The 14,699-nt window shown below is 37.5% G+C and overlaps 1 protein-coding gene across 3 annotated transcripts in view; it reads right to left on the reverse strand.

Annotated features, from left to right (window-relative positions):
- Positions 1-14,699, reverse strand: part of hpca (hippocalcin) — a 39,397-nt gene that overhangs the window by 19,424 nt on the left and 5,274 nt on the right. The window contains exon 2 of one of the 3 annotated variants that reach the window (XM_017453996.3): positions 4,146-4,257. The exons of the other annotated variants lie outside the window; for them this stretch is intronic. The gene's annotated coding sequence lies outside the window, so the exon portion shown is untranslated. The remainder of the gene's footprint in view (positions 1-4,145; positions 4,258-14,699) is intronic. 3 annotated transcript variants of the gene reach the window in all.

Consider the following 14,699-nt stretch of genomic DNA (forward strand, 5'->3'; position numbering starts at 1 on the left):
GAGGTGCATGATCATCCCTCAGTCTCATTACACTGGGGAACAAATGATTGAAAGTGAATTAAGGGATATTACTCAGAGAGAGAGAGAGAGAGAGAGAGAGAGAGAGAGAACCATGTGTGGGCATAAATGTTCCAAATGTAGGCAGATGGATGGACGTGCAGCTGTATGCCGTGAACACCCCACGCCACCCGCCCCTTCAGGTTCATGCATCTACAAACGCATCAGTCAGAGTGCCCTGTTATCAAACCAGCTCAGTTCAGCTCTCACAGGGAAACAGAAAATACTGATTGTTATAATCACAACCTGCCTTCGCATGACACGCACACAATATTTATCATCATGACGGGGTTACCATCCCCTGCGCAGCGTATGGAAAACTGATAATCAGAGGTCGACTCTCACTGGAGGCTGTTTGACCTCTGATGCACAGTGTGTTGGTGTGTGTCATGGCTAAAAGCAGGATGGGGTATTAGCAGGAGAGCGGGTGGATAACTGCAGCTGCCTGGAATCATTTGGAGAAATAATGATTAGGCCTGTTGCCAGAGCGGTCTCTTTAATTGGGTCCAATCCTTTCAAATTAAGACGAAATTCTGATTAAAGGCTGATGGGCATGTATTAAGACATGTATTAAGGGCATGTATTATATCATTTTAAGGTTCTATCTGGCAACTTTGAGATGTTATGACACTGGGCTATAATGTTCTGACCTTCAACTTTAACAATTATTATACTATAAAACAATATTTTGGTGTAAAACACATATATTGAATGGCATGTAATCAATGTATTTATAACATGAATTCATTTTTGGGAGAAAAAAAAAGAGTCATATAGATGGTAAATAATCTACAATTATATATCACCTTTTAACCTTAATGGTTCTACAAAGCATTTTCTCATTCACCCACACACGCAAGGCGCCAAACTGCCATCGGGAGCAACTTGGGGTTCAGTGCCTTGCCCAAGGACACTTCGGCATGTGGGCCGGGAACCGAACCGCCAAACCTACGATTAGTGAACAACCCGCTCTACTACCTGAGCCACAGCTGTCCAGATAAAACCTTATAATTCCAAGGTGCAACCACAGGAAATGCATACTAAAGTACAGGCAGAACATTTTACTTAATTAGTGCAGGTATCATTTAAACAGAGCTTTTGAAGAAGGCAGAAGAATTGGGTCAAATGCACACATGCTTCCATTGAGGAACTTTTAAAGGTCCTTTCTATTTCCATGTGGGTCAAGCAAAGAGGGAATGGTGACCTCCATTCAGCACCAAACCAGAGAAAGACAAGCACCACTGCATGGAGCGAAAACAATCCAAATTTCATTTTTAAAAAGAGAGAACTTCCTACTAATTAGTCATGTGAAAAAAATAAGTACACCCCATGGAAATTGATGGCTTTTTTGACATATTTAGACAAATAAACATTTTAACATTTTTGAAACAGTACCCGTTTCAAATATACTTGAACAAAGCCACAGAAAAAAATAGCTTTTTCAATCATTTATTCATCAAAAACATTAATAAATGTGATATTTCTCTGTGGAAAAAGTAAGTACACCCTTGGCCTTGGAAGCTAGTATTAACCCCTTTAGCAGAAATAACTTCTTGTAGTCGTTTTGCATAATTTTCCACCAGTCTCTGAAATCGGCTTGCTGGAATTTTTGACCACTCTTCCATGCAATATTCTTTCAGTTGCAAGATGTTTGACGGTTTTCTTGTATTTACTGCCGTTTCAAGTCCCCCCACAACATTTCAATGGGATTCAAATAAGGGCTTTGACTAGGCCATTCCATAACCCTCAATTTATCCTTTTTGATTCCTTGTTGGATTTGCTAGTGTGCTTAGGATCATTATCTTGTTGAAATGTCCACTTTCATTCAACTTCAACTTTCAGACAGATGGCCTCACATTATCTTCAAGCACTCTTTCATATGATGCAGAATTCATAGTTGAATCAATGAATGCAAGCTGTCCAGTCCCTGAGGCAGCAAAGCAACCCCAAGCCATAACATTTCCTGCACTGTGCTTCACAGTTGGTATGAGGTACTTCTCCTGAAAAGTTTTCTTTGCTCTGCATCAAATATGTCTGCTGTTACTGTAGCCAAACAACTCTATCTTGGATTAATCTGTCCAGAGCACATTATTCCAAAAGCCCTTGTCTTTGCCTATATGCTCATTGGCAAACTGTAGTCTTGCAATTTGTGCAATCTTTTTCTGATTGTAGGAGCATGCACTTTGATACCAACAGCTGCAAGACTTACTAGCAGATCCTGTGAGGAAATTTGGGGGTTCTTGGAGACTTCTTTTTGCATCAGACAGTCTGCTCTTGGGCTGAATTTGCCAGGACGACCAGTCCTGGACAGATTTCCTTACAGTGGAATGATGTATTTCAAATAATTTGGAGATCTCTTTAAGTCCCTTTCCAGACTAATAGACATCCACAACCTTTTTTCTGAAGGCCTTACAGAACACTTTAGATCTTGGCATGATGACACCACACACCTCAATAACAAAGGGAACACCAGACACTACATATGAGAGGGGTATAAATAAGACAGGTTCCACCTGCACTCCCTAAGCACGTTCTAATCACTGGCACCCAATCTTGAACACCTGATTCAAATTTTATGGATTTGAAGGGATGATGAATGTATCAACTTTATTAATAGGCACTGTTTCAAAGAGGATCAAATGTTTGCTTGTCCAAATATGTATTAAAAAATAATAAATAATAAAAACAGTTTCCATGGGGTGTACTTATTTTTTTCACATGACTGTAGCTACTATTGCCATCAGAATATCTGAGTCTCAGAGAAAAAATATCAGCTAGTGAAAATCTGCTCAATTACAAAATCATTTCAAAGTCCTGTATTTATATGGTTCTAAATTACAATTTTATGATTTTAAAATATTGAACCACAAGGTTTTAACACTATAAGTAATAATAATAATAAATAATATTTTGGTATAAAACCTGACATATGTTCAGTGGCATGTAAATAATGGCATTAATTAATTTTGGCCAAAAAAAGTCACATAGAAGCTTATAATTCTGAGTTACAGAAACAAAATGGCAATAGTGGATGTTCCCAATTAAACCACTATATTCGATTTAAGTAACTCTCAATTCCAACATATTTACTTTTTCTCTTTCTTTAAAATCAACTATGCAATTATTAGCACCCTTGACAAATATGCTTAAATTCTAACATTTAAAAATGCAATATGATTACATTTAATTAATTATAAGTTGGTGTATGCTGTTAATAGAGCAAATAGTTTTTTTCTCCAGCTGTTTAATTGGAATCATTGTGTGCAATGTTCTGTAAACTTTAAACAATCATTAGTTTCAAATGGTTTCATGAATTAAAATGTTGAGTATCTGTAAAAGCACAAAAAAGGTTTGCAAGGACTAAGTCTTCAATACTGTATGTATAACAAATTTTCAAAGAATTCAAGTGATGCGGTGGAAAATTAATTCTTCAGGACCAATCAAGCTAGTCTCTGGCTGGCAATAGATCTCAAATCATAACAGTACTTCTATGTAGCTTGCTTTGTATGTCTGATGAGCCCTGTTGCTTCTTCTGTTTGACGTTTATGATCATTTGAGTGAGACATTTCTCATTGCTATGGTTGCTATGTTCTGAGTAAGTCAAATACAGAGCAATGATTCCCTGCAGACTTCACAAAAGTGATCATGTTTAACAGTAGACAATTATCATATCAGAGCAGATATCATAATACAGATGAACCACCAATGATCTAGAAAGCCACAATATGACTTTCAAAAGCACAAAATTAGATGTCTTATATTCTCTAAAGGGCTTAGAGTATTTTTTTTTTCCCTAACCAGGAATTAATGTACATGGAAGTTGATGACATCGTCAATAATCAACACCACTCTGGGTATGACCAGTCAAAATGCCCCAAACACCTTTGCTGTCTTTGAGCAAATCAGATATTAGAGTCACCACTTTAAACATGTTGATGTGTTAGCAGTTAAGACAGCCTAGCAGGACACAAAACCCTGGCACTGACATGGGCATGCTAATGTCTTGTTTTTATACTCTGCTAGCATTCATTCACTGTTAACCACATTAGCATTTTTTTGATAAATATTCATAATAAAGCAAGACTGACCAATTTCCACTAATAACTCCCCATTAGTGAGCACATCAGCAGGGTGAATCTGCTTGGTCCAGTACTATGAGTTCTGCAACAGGAACTGAGTCACAAGCAGATGCCTGTTGGACTTCATAGATGCACACCCAGGGATAGGAACAGGATTTCATCACATAGAGAGAAAAAAATAAAACCATATTTTATATATACACACACACACACACACACACACACACACACACACATATATATATATATATATGTATATATATATATAACACATACATACATACATACATAATACACACTGTAGATAGACTGTTAGACGCATGGATAGATAGATGGGCTAAGAAAAAATAAATCACCCTCTTATCCATTTGCTAATGCTCTGAACATAAGCACTGAGTACCAAGCCTGCTTGAATTGCATTTGTTTTCCCAAAGGATATTGTAAAAAGCCTGTCTCTGGTAAAGTGCGTGATCTAGTGAGTGATCACCACACTGTAACTTCAGCAAGGGAACAAGGGATTCATAAAGAAACTGAATTTTATATCATGGAGACAGTAAAGCGGAAGAGCATGCTTGCACAAGATAGGGGGTGTGGTAGTAAGAAAATAAGAGTATGAAACATAGAACATGTATTTTTTATGTATGTGTATATTTCATATATATATATATATATATATATACACACACACACACACACACACCACACACATAACATGTATACACATTAACATGGGCAAACATTTGCAATAATATGAAATGATTCCACAAGTGAGACATAAACTGAACAAGTATCACAGACATTTGATGAACAGAAATGGAATAATGAGTCCATGAATGCAGGGGGGGGGGGGGGTGTCAATGTTAAGAGTAACAGTCAGTATGTGCTTTGAGTACTACAGTGCATCTCATCCTCATGGACTGCACCAGATTTGTCAGTTCTTGCTGTGAGATGTTTCTCCACTCTTCTACCAAGGCACTTGCAAGTTCTCGAACACGTCTAGGGGGGGACACATGGTTACATGTCATTTTCCACTGCAAGAACGATCAGCTGTCCTTCCTGTCTCCCTGTAGCACTGTCTTAGTCATCTTACATTACAGACATTGCAGTTAGGCATCTTTCTTCTGGTGTATTTCAGAGTCAGTAGAAAGGTCTCTTTAGTGTCCTAAGTTATTGTAACTGTGACCTTAATTGCCTGCTGCCTGTAAACTGTTCGTGTCTTAAGGACTGTTCCACAGGTGCATATGCAGTAATTGTTTATGGTTCATAGAACAAGTACGAAAAACATTGTTTAAACCCTTTCAAATAAAGATCTGTAAAGCTTATTTGGATTTTATGTAACTTCTTCATCAGAGTGGTTTTCTTTGGATCTAGTGGAGAATTCCCATTTGCTTATTAACTTGCTGAATACCAAAATTCAATACAATATATTAACATGAAACATCTCTTTTGGACTGAAGAAAATTAAGAATAGCAGGTTCAGATTCTCCTCCCAACTCACCCGAAACAGCCCCACTTCCAAAGAACAATCTTTAATAGACAGTTCAACAATCAATAAAAAATTAATTGACCAACAATGAAATTTTGGGTTGATTTTTTCCCCCCATTTAAACTTAGACATGTTGGTCTATTTTCCCTCTAAGTAATGTTTTCTATATTACCCACAAAGTCAGTTGACTACCTGCTGATAGTGGTGCCAGTGAGATTTAGTCCTTCTTTGATTACTAACTAAAGAGAGCAATACAGCAGTGCTTCAGTCCTTTTGTCTGGCCAGCTCTCTTGCCTCCTCATCTGCATACTTTTCTCAAACAGATCAGGTTCCAAAGCTTAAGCTTTTTGCTAAGACCACCATCACTGCTGTTGCACTTGTCATTTTATAGATCACTAACTTGCTGAGTCTCTGTTGAAACACCATATAGCTGCATCACATTCTGGATCGTTGAGTCCAATGTGTTTCGTCTCCACCACTTCTACATTGGATTTCTCATCAATATGATATTGAACATCACTGGAAAATGGTAAGTGAGAAAAGAAGCTCTTGCTCTTTTGCTTTTAGGAACTAACAGCGAAACAAGGCTGTTATCCCATTTGTTTTTGATGATGTTTAGTTGAACGAGAAAATATTTCTTCTATTTAAATGCCATTGTAACTGCACCAGCAATGTCCCTCTGTGATATCACAACAGCACACAACTCATAGGAATAATGTTTCAGGGAGAGGAAAGCTATTGAACTGATATCATTTTTCTGATTTCCCTAAAAAATATCTAAACATCTGTCCAATTTTCTTACTGTGATAATGAAGCAACATCTGTGGAACTGAGCATGTTAATATCTTATTGCTATAAATGACATTTCTTTGTCATCATTATTTTGTCCTAAAGGGATGCAAACTTTTCGCACAATTGCTTTCCAACTCAAAAGAGTAACAGTTGCTGAGCTCCCATTTTCCTTTCAGGATGCCAGTCTTCTGCCTGCTATGTTGTGACTGCCCCATTTCTCTACAGAGGTAAGACATAAACACATCCATCATCACCTCGCAGCCTAGTGGAGAATCCTGTGGCTTCCTACAGACTGCATTTTTTCATGAAGAATGAGGTCATGACTCGGCTGTGTGAGGGGCAAGAAAACATGGTTTGCTCAGAGGGACAATGATAAAGTTTCATATACAAAAATAATACAGTCCCCTCTGAAAATACTGGAACAGCAAGGCCAACTCTTTTGTCTTTGCTATACACTGAAGACATTTAGGTTTGAAATAAAAATCTGAATATGAAATGATAGATCAGAATTTCACCTTTCACTAGCTGATATTTACATCTAGATGTGTTAAACAACTTAGAACATGGCATCTTTGATGGCAGACCACCCAATTTTTAGGTGAGCAAAAGTATAAGAACAGATCTTAAAGTAAATTAAAGTAAATAACACTTAATATTTGGTTACATATTCCTTGTTTGCAATACCTGAATCAAGCTGACAACCCAATGACATCACCAGACTGTTGCATTTTTCTTTTGTGAGGCTTTTCCAGGCTTGTACTGCAGCTTCTTTCAGTTGTTGTTTGTTTTGGGGGTTTCTCACTCCAGTCTCATCTTCAGGAGGTGAAATTCATGCTGAACTGGGTCAAGGTCTGGTGGTTGACTTAGTTGACTGCTTGACTTGGTTGAATAAAAGATTCCACTTTTTTTCCCAGTGATGAAGTCTTCTGTTGTGTTGGCAGTGTGTTTGAACTCATTGTCTTGCTTTTTTTTGTTTACCTTGGCCGAACTATTCCATGTCTGGTTGTTAGTACACCAGTGTCTTCTTTCTTTTTCCAGGACATTCCACATTGTTGTACTGGTATGTCCAATGCTTGTGCAACGGCTCCGATTTCCCCTCTTTTCTCAGGTTCAAAATGGCTTGCTTTTCTACCACAGACAGCTCCTTTTTAACAACAAATGCAGTCTTCACAGGCAAAACCAAGGGCACAAACCAAGAGTAGATGTTGAGAGCTATTAATTATTTAAATATGCAGTCTAACAGGGAACACCTGGGCAGTTTCAAGTATGTTCCAATATTTGTGATCACTTGTAAAATGGGTGGGTTCAAACAAAAGGTGCATCGTTCAGTTATGCATTGTGCAAGTTCTTTGACACATCTAGGTGCAAATATCAGCAAATGAAAACTGAAATTCTGATCAATCATCTCAAATTTATCTTTTGACCTCATAGCCACATGTCTTCAGTGTATAGCAAAAAACAAACAAATTGGCTTTATCCTTCCCATTCTTTCAAAGGGGACTGTATATTTGCCAAAGGCCTGAGTCATTGCATCTAATCTCTTTGGAATAAATGTGAGTTGGAGGGAAAATGTGTAATAGATTCAGCACAAAATGCTTTCAAGGTTTCTCTTGTTTGCCCTTTAAATTGTCTATTTATGTAGCCTAAATGACAGCAGGTCTCAGTATGTGTGTTGCTGAGTCTATATATGGAAGCCCTCCAGTATGGAGGAAGATCAGATTTGATATGATTCATAGAGCTCATAACAATATTTTCACAAATATCTTAGCTGGTTAGCTAAAATGACCTAGCCTGACAGAATTTCTGAAAATAATTTTGTCATATTCATAAACGTCCATAATCTACACTGTTAATGCTAGTCAGATAGTTAGCATGAGGTAACCTGACTGGATTTCTAACAGGATGTTTATTCCTGATGTTTATTCATAAAAGTTTGCAATTCTCACTGCTAAGGCTAACCTACAACCTAACATTAACTATTCTGTCAGAATTTCTAATATTTAGAAATGTTAATAATCTTCACTAACATGAGTTAAAGTCATAATCTTCGCTAATGTTAAGTAGCTTGCATGAGCTAACCTGACAGGATTTGTGACAGGAGCTTTTTAGTATTCATAAATGTTCATCATCCTCACTCAAGCCAAGTAGCTAAAATAAGCTAACATGATTTCCAAGTCATATTTATAAACATTCATACTCTTCACTGCTAACACTAGACTACTTTGAGCCAAGTTCATAATCTATACTAATGCTAGCCACATAAGCAAGGAACTAACTTGACAAGATTTGTGACAGCATTTCTAAACAGTATTCATAAATGATAATACTCTTGACTGAATCATTAGCCAAGTAGCCAAAATGAGCTAAGATGACAGGAAATTTGTGAGGAAATCTCTCTCGTTATCTGCTTTTGGAGTTTTGCAGGTGTAAATTCCACTGATTAGTATTTAGCTGACAGCTCTCAATGTACCAGCTTGCAATTAGGACACAATTAGCATTCTGCAGCAATGCTGATCTTATTAGTGAGGCAGCTGATCAAGTTTATCGGCAATCAGCTCGCAAACCATCTGTCAGTCAATAACAGTAATACAGCAACTTTTTTTTTTTTACTTAGATGTGGCACTAGCAATAGCTGTGCACACAATCCTATGTATAAAAATAAATAAATAAATAAATAAATAAATAAATAAAAAGTAAATAGTTTTATACCTGAAGATTCTAATATGCCATATTGCCATAAGCACAAGCAAAGTATGCAAAGTAATGGATGATGGCTGTCTTCTGCAGAAGCTTCATTTGTTCTCTTGGGTATGTCATGTCACAGTAAAAGGCAACACAACGCATGTGTGGCAGTTATTTATCATTTCATCAATAAGCCTTTTTCATTTTATCATTAACGTAGTCCGTGTACAGCTGAAGAGGTAAGCTCTGAGGCAGGGTGAGCAGTTCTGACTCACCACTATTTCAGTCAGAACAATTTATCAGTAAAGAGCAGTCCAATTGTTTTTTCCAAGTCCAGCGCTGTATGACTCAGCCTGTGACGATGTACCTGAACTTACATTTTGTTCTTGTTGTTTTTTCAATTCCTTCAATTATTCCATTAACCCACTGCAACGCTGTCATATTTTTCAAGGAAACATTAAAGATATTTGTTGATGATGGACAACTGTGCTTAAATCACCTTGTTTACTTCTGTTGAGATTGAAATCCAATCCACAATCAGCACAATCACAGCACTTAATCTCAGCTGTGGAATCAGCGTATTCCTTTCCGTTTTGAATTCTCTACACAAAAGGCTTGGCAGACTCAGAGGACTCTCTAGCGTACCTCATGTGCTGGGTGCAAGTGGTACACAGGTCAAGGACAACAGATCTCTCACTTCCCCAGGCTCTTATTGAAACGAAACTCCGGTGCCCGGCCCCTACAGGATGGACTCGCAGGGCCACCCCGCCCCTGGTCTGACACACTTACACTGGCTCGAGCCATGGCGGTCTGACAAAAAAACACTTTTTCCTCACACCTGAAGAAGCACAACTGAGGTGGCAGTCACGCTCTCCACAGAGTGAAATGAAGAGATATGATAGAAGTTATGATAGAAGCACATAAATTAAGAAGTGGCCCAGATACACTGTGGTCATATTTATAATCATTTAAATACCAAGCACCGGTGAAGGTATAATTTTCTATAACACGGCTCTTACAGTAGTGCAGTTTACATTAGTACCCTAATAAATAATCATTTCTATAGTAAAGGTTAATTTACATTGACTTGTATGATGAAAATGTACATAATCTAAGCCTAATAATAAACACGCAAAACATGCCGTTATTATACAAATAAAAAGTATGACTGTTTACCGTATAGTTCTGTATAAATATGTTTATATAACATTTTTGGAAGGAGCCTCAAGGGCCTACAATTTGTAACAGTAGGTTTTCCATCATCTGTAAGTGTCAGACAATTTTGCTCATTCTGGTTTCTCTGCAGTACGACAAGCTACGTTTTTGTATTATGAACACAAAGAGAAATCCAAAAGAGAATCTTGTGAGGGAACAACTATTTAATAGCTGCTATAACTTCAGTAATAACATAAACAACCCTATTTTGCAGACGGTACACAACATTAAATGTAACTGCAGACTGGAAAAAAAAGTATTATGTGTTTGTAGTCAAATTGCTGAGGTATAAGAGGAATAAAACACTTCAGGACATGCCGTTATTGGAAACTAATCAATCACATCATTGACCATTTTCCTATAACAGAATGTTATATGTTTGATTCCATACTTGTCCTCTGCCAGGTATTTAAACAACTTAATCAAAAGTATATATAAAAGTAAATATATAAAGCTCCTTCCCAAAAGACAGAGAGCTTAGTAATTATAGCTTTTTTTTTTTGTTTGGTCTATTTTAAATACAAAACTTTTAAAGACCATTTAGAGACATAGAGACCATTAGAATTTAGAAAGTTTGCAACATGATGCAATATAAATGCAAAGTGCATAAAAATCCAATAAAGGCTGTACAAATCAAATAAACCGGCTCACACAGAACATTTCTCACCCACTGCAGCACAAATCCGAGGCAGTATTTTTTTCGCCCGCTGGCGTACACAGCTGATTACTTCCCGTCCGTCTGTAACTCCATCCTCCTTAAAAGGAGCACTCAGACTCCAGCTATTTTAGCCTTTGAACCTTCTTGTCCTGTTTTCAATCATGTTTCTGAAGAGAAGCAAGCAAACATGCTCAGCAAGTGCTGAAATCGCAATGAGCTTAATGACAAACAGTTATTCAGTCGATAAGAGAACAGGCAAGAGAGAGAGAGAATGAGAGAGAAAGAGAGAGAATGAGAGCGAGAGCGTGTGTGTGAGAGAGAGAGAGCTGAATGATTCAGGAGGCCATCATGGTCACTTTTGGAAATAAGTGCAGTTAATGTGCTTTTTATTTTGAGATAGAACACAATGTCTAATTTTAGTTCAAAGAGGTCATAAAATTAAGCACAGAAACTGAACATGGAGGCTCCCTTTAATAAATGTGAAAAATAACAAGTATGTTGTTTGCTCTTTGTGATCCTTGCATGAAACATGACGACGTATTTCTGCATTTTGTAAATGAAGGAAATAAGATTTGTTTTTACCTAGCCTAAATCAAAATGTTCAGCTTTACAGTGAATAACGCAGCAAGAATCAAATGCTTATTATAGAAACAATAATACCCACTGTGTTCCTACTCTGTACACAAGTGTAAAATATCCAACCCAAGGGCTTGGGAAACGGCATGCAACACTAGGGAAAGGAAAATATTTGAGAAAGTATTTTATATGAAACATTATGGAGCCCGCTATCCCATTTCCTGTCTGGATGAGGAGGGTTCTAAAAATACACATCCTCTTTCATCAGAATACAAATTGCCCTCTCAGCAAGATTTTCCCCTTAACCGTTATTGTGCAGTACAGTAGACAGCCTCTGCGCAGGAAGCCTCTCTCATAATCCCCACGTCTGCGATCACATGTTCCACGTCACAATTATTTTGATCAACTTCGAGTGTGTATAGTACAATTCCCTCTTTTCCTCCATAAGCATTTTTGTTCTCTATTGCACTGATTATGTCTTTTATAGTTTCATTCGGCACATTCTGACTGTAACTATGTGAAACACTTGTCTGTAAATGCTTCATACTCATGTGTTATGTGATCAAACATGACGGCTCACTGAGTGGCAAAAATTTTTAGACAGTGCAAACAAAAAACTGTTTTGCAATATCAGATTTTCTTTGGATGTTTTTTTTCCACCTTTTGTGCCTTTGTTGAGTTATATATATATATTGATATATATATATATATATATTTGCTATACCTTTTCCATTGTATTTAATTCATTATTTATTTATTTATTGCTATTTAGCAAAGAAAACAAATAATCACTGATATGGTGAAGGTTTCTGTAGGAAGATGTTTATACAACATTTTTGGAAGGAGTTTCCAATGTCAACACTTAAGTGATAACGGGAACTAACTAGTTTTTTGCACATTCAACAACAATAAATATACCTATAAATTGACATTATGTCCTTAATAAAAATAAATGTAATCACAAGCAAATTGATGTGCTATAAGAGAGAGTAATTAAAAAAAAAAGACTGTGCTTGATTTTCCTATAACAGCACACATTATATACACTATATGTATTCCTTTGCATTTCTCTTTTTATTTGTGTTCTCTTTTTGACATGAGAAGTATGGGGGGGAACCTTCAAGTTACTCTACATTAAAGCTGTCCTTTAGGGAAATGCAGCTACACTATAACTACAGTACAGCTACATGCATGATTGATCTCAGCTTCTGTTCATTATCCTTCTGTGTGTGTAATAGAAATTTAGCCAGTCATGCCTAAGGACTGACTTTGGGTCACAAAGTGCCTCTAAGTGCATATAAGAAATAGAATCTGTGCATTTATGACAAGCAAAAAATGACAAGACTAACATGAGGGATGGGTGATATGACAAAAATGTCATATCATGATACTTGAAGACATTCTCTTTATGTACACAATCTATATTCATCCATCTTCAGCAAGCGCTTATCCTGGTCAGGGTCATGTTGAATCCAGAGTCTATCCTTGGAACACATCTGTTCAAGGGGACCATAAACACACATTCACACCTAGGGGGAATTTATCATATCCAAATCCACCTGCATGCATGTTTTTTGGAGGTAGGAGGAAACCGGAGGAAACCCATACAGACGTGGGGGGAACATGTAAAAACTCCACAAAGATAGTAATCCAAGCTCAGGATGAAACTGGGGAACCTGGAGCTCTGCGGCAACAACACTACTCACTGTGCCACCATGCTATCATCCTCTGTTTTATTTCTGCTAAATAATGTGGCATCTTACTGAGGTCTCATTTTTATGACAATTTATTATTTTGCATTAAAACTCCTTCAAATAGGGAAGCTGTCATAGCTAATACAGTCAATCCCCTTGACTTTTTCTAAAGCACTATAGATATGCACGGTCAGATGTGGTAATCAATATTCCTTTTTCGTATTTTACTCAATCAGCGGGGACGGCCAAGACTGACTTGAGAGGATACTTTGCATTGTTCATTTACGCCGTTTCCATTTGGAAAATGGCTCAGCACGCCGATAAATTGATTTTCATTCTCTGCATTTGTACAAAGAATGATCTCGCTCTGTATCTTCTGAACCTTTTGCATAATTGAAAGCAGAATTTGTTTTTCTAATCTTTCCCAGCTCATCACTACCCACTATTACTTCCTGCTGGTCAAACCATCCCTGAAATCACCTTCCTCTGGTCGAGCATGAGAGGTGCTTTTAATCCCTCATGTGCCTGTGAAATGCCCTTCAAATAAACAGAAAGCAGGGCATCTGACTCACTAGAATCCACAGCAGAACAACTAATGCCTGAACACCATCGTTCACATGATGTGTAGAACGATGGTGTAGACTCAAAGCTGGGAGAAAAATAGGAATTTTGTTTTGTTTTGGGAACAAAACAAAATTCCTATTTTTCTCCCAGCTTTGAGTCTACATATTTTTTTCTTACGGCAACACAGAGAGTTCATCAGAATAAACCACAGGCATTGAGAATAATTGCCTTCCTGTCAGTACTCTAATGGACGGCTGAGACCAGTGTTATGGAGTCTTTGGAGAGAGCAAGTGAGAGGCTCTCGGTTGGTGGTAAAGCCCACATCCACCCAATCGCATCCCAGAATACGAAATGCATCCGCAATCATGGTTGAGGAAGGCATGGTGGTTCGTTAAAAGACTGATTGCTTAGAGGATTTAAAAGCCTGAAATGGTAACAGGGTAGAGGTCCACATCAAATTACCCGTTGATGCTTTTTCCACAGTTCCTCAAAACTAGATTTGACTAAATAAACACAGTCATAAGATTAGACTGTCAAGTTGTCTAATTTCAGGATGTCTAAAGTAGAATAATATCCAGTATTTCATTTTCATATTGAAGTCTGAAATACTCCAAATGCCGGAATTACACTATTGTATCGTGCACCTTATAAACAGGCTGGTGAAAGGTATCACAAGCGGAATTAGGAAGAAAAACAATGAGCCCAGTGAGACTCTTGAAAGGAGTCCGAGTCTGAGGAAAAGCCCCAAAGGGAGAGTCATGCCACATGGAACAAATGCTTCATGCATCTACTGCACGGATCCCGTAATGTAAAATGATGCTGTTAATGGGCTCCATGCCAATACTGCAACCCCTGAATTACTGTCATCTTCAATTTGCTCTACCTTCACTTCATTA

Source organism: Ictalurus punctatus, chromosome 24 (assembly GCF_001660625.3).
Source record: "Ictalurus punctatus breed USDA103 chromosome 24, Coco_2.0, whole genome shotgun sequence".
Lineage (NCBI taxonomy): Eukaryota > Metazoa > Chordata > Actinopteri > Siluriformes > Ictaluridae > Ictalurus > Ictalurus punctatus.